Source organism: Megalobrama amblycephala, linkage group LG3 (assembly GCF_018812025.1).
Source record: "Megalobrama amblycephala isolate DHTTF-2021 linkage group LG3, ASM1881202v1, whole genome shotgun sequence".
NCBI classification, from domain to species: domain Eukaryota; kingdom Metazoa; phylum Chordata; class Actinopteri; order Cypriniformes; family Xenocyprididae; genus Megalobrama; species Megalobrama amblycephala.
Window position 1 is genome coordinate 24766919 of NC_063046.1, and position 2670 is coordinate 24769588.

A 2670-nucleotide genomic window follows, 5' to 3' on the forward strand; every position below is an offset into this window, starting at 1 on the left:
GCACTTTCAGGAACTGGAGTGGTTTCCACAGCAGGTCTTTGTTGGATGCTGCTGTGATCTGACCCATCAGGTGTTGGATCAGTTTCTGACTGTTTTGCAGGATGTTCAGGTGGGACTTCTTGTCCGTTTGAAGTTATGGTGCTTGTGGTTCTCTGAGAGAGAGATGAGGTGCTGTTCTCTGGGGTATGTTGAGTCAGGTGGTCGCTGCCATCTCGTCCGGCCGCTAGTCAGGATGAATCTGGTTTCGCTTTCTCTTCCCACTTCCGGTCATCCTCCTTTCGTTGGAAGAACTCTTTCATCATCATTTTCATCAGCTCTTGAGAGTCGAAACAAGATGAAGTCTTTTGTTCTGGTATGGATTCATTTTGAGCTCTGTCAGCTTGGAATCTTTGTGAGTTTTTTCGTCGATTCCTTGGGCTGGTTGCTCCAGGGTGTGTTTGTCGTTTTCCCTTGGATTCCCATGAGCCTTTTCCTCTGGTGTTTCCAAATGAGCTTGGGTGATTCCAGGTTTTCCCCAATGACTCTCATGAGGTCTTGATTGGTTCCATGAATTTTCATTGACGTCCAGGTGAGCGTTGTCGTCCACGTGGTCCATCCCAGCGGTTGTCTCTCGTTTAGGTCGAGTTCCAGTGTGGGAGTCCCACTCTCTGTTGGACGAAGATGCATTCCACTCTTTGGGTGTCGGCTTGGCAAGGTCTTGACGCTGGGTGCCCTCTAGGGCCAGCCCTTGACTCTGTGTGTTGAAGTCAAGAACTGTGGTGGTTTTGGTGCCCTTTTCTAAGGCCATCTTCTGTTTACAGTAGGCTTTGTGCGCCAAGTCTCTTAACTGTTGAGCACTCATTGTGCGTGGACAGGCAAGGACGCCAAGATGGTGGCTCACCCCAGGATGGAGGTTTCTCAGGAAGAGAGTTTTGAAGTTCAATTCCTCCTCCATATTCTGTTCGTTGCGAGACCCGAAGTATGCTAGCCTGAGTCGGCTATAGAAGACTTGAGGAGTTTCGTGACGACCTTGTTTTGTTTCCAGGGCAGCCACTAGTCCTCGTTCTGACTCGGGTCGGCAAACTCTCTGATGAGAGCTTCTCGGAGCAGGTGGTAATCAGTCTTTGTGTGGGCAGGCTGCCGGTCCAGGAAGCTGCGCACTTCAGAGCTGGATGTGGCTCTGAGCAAATAAAGTCTATCTTTGTCAGTAACATTGGGTCTCATTTCCAGATGGAAGTCAATATCTTGCAGATAACTCTGAACATTTGGACTACCTGGCACATTTGGAGTGAATTTGCCAATGTTTCTAGCAGCTTGTCAAGGTCTCTGAGGTCCAAGCCATGAGATGATCTGTGGCTGGCTGGAGCACGTTCTTTTAGCTTAGTGAGGAGGTAGGATTCTTCGGAGGAACAGGTGACTGTTTTGGCACTGCCCCCTTTGATCATGTGCCAGTCCAGGAACAGGGGAGCCGGTCCTGCTTGGCAAAGGTGACGTCGGTGTCCGACGTGTTCTTGACGGCTCACAGCGCAATTCATATGCATGCTTGAGTTCCTCTTTAATACTGTCAGACTCTTCTTTGATGTAGTCAAGCTGTTGTTTTAGGCGGCTGACCTCATTTCTTGACTCATTCAGGTGAGTTTCGAGAGCTTTAATTCGGCTGTTCTTGTCTCTGAAGTCAGCCTTTGCTTTTTCCAGTAGCTGTTCTGCGTATTGTAGCTTGTCGGAGAGGTCAGCGTAGTCTGCTCTGCCTCGTTCCATTTCTTGCGTAGTAGCTGCTAGGGTCTCTTTTAGCCTGTTGATCTCCTCTTTTGCGCCTTGTTCCACTTCATCAGGCCCTTCTCGTCGTTCCTGAGCCTCCAGCTCCAGCTGTTCGATGCGCCGTTGTGCATGTGTCAGCTCCTGCTGGCGATGGGCGGCTTGCCTGTCGCTCAGTTTGAGGGTGGCGATGAGTGTGTGGCTTAAGGAGCCGGTGATCTTGGCTAGTTCTTTGTGACTGTAGCTCTGGCTTGGGTCCTGTTTCATGAGGCTATGTTGTCATCCAGCTGGTCCTGTGTCTGATGCTTTAGTGTTTCAGCGGCCTTAGGTAGGAGGCTGTCTGTTACAACACTTAGCCAGGTCTCCAGATCCTTCCAGTGTCCAGCAGGGTCTGTTGTGCGAGACATGTTTGGCACCGCGAGGGAGATCTACCCGAAACTGACACAGACCTTGAAGAAAGAACAAACACAACAAAAAAAACAAAACAAAAACAAGCAGGGCAAATCAAAGGTGTAAGTGTGCAATGTCAACTGTGAGTTAATGGGAATGAGTAATGAGTGTGTAAATGTGCAGGTAAGACTGGTTCTCGACTGTGGTCCTCTCGTGGATGTGCTTCTAACTCGGAGTCTCTGCGAAAAGAATCAGTAAGCACACACAGATAGCACAGCTAGAGAACAGCAGAAGAAAAGAGCACAAACAAACAGAATAGCATTTAGCAAGCAGAATAATAATGGGGTGCTTCCAGTTTCCCTATAAAATGAAGTTTTGTCTTTAACACTATTTGCAGAATGAGTTTTGTAAAATTTAATTTTAGAAGGATGGTTCTAGACAGGGGTTTTGAAAAGGATTTCAAAGTACCAGGACTGTGATTGTTATTAAAATTCCCTTCGGGGCGAAAGAAAAACAATAACAATGACAGTATTGGTTTCTCAGCTA

General features: G+C 48.1%; 1 pseudogene; it reads right to left on the bottom strand.

The window, feature by feature from the left end:
• Positions 1-1359: 1359 nt before the first annotated feature.
• Positions 1360-2158, bottom strand: LOC125264037 (annotated as a pseudogene).
• Between the last annotated feature and the right edge of the window lie 512 nt (positions 2159-2670).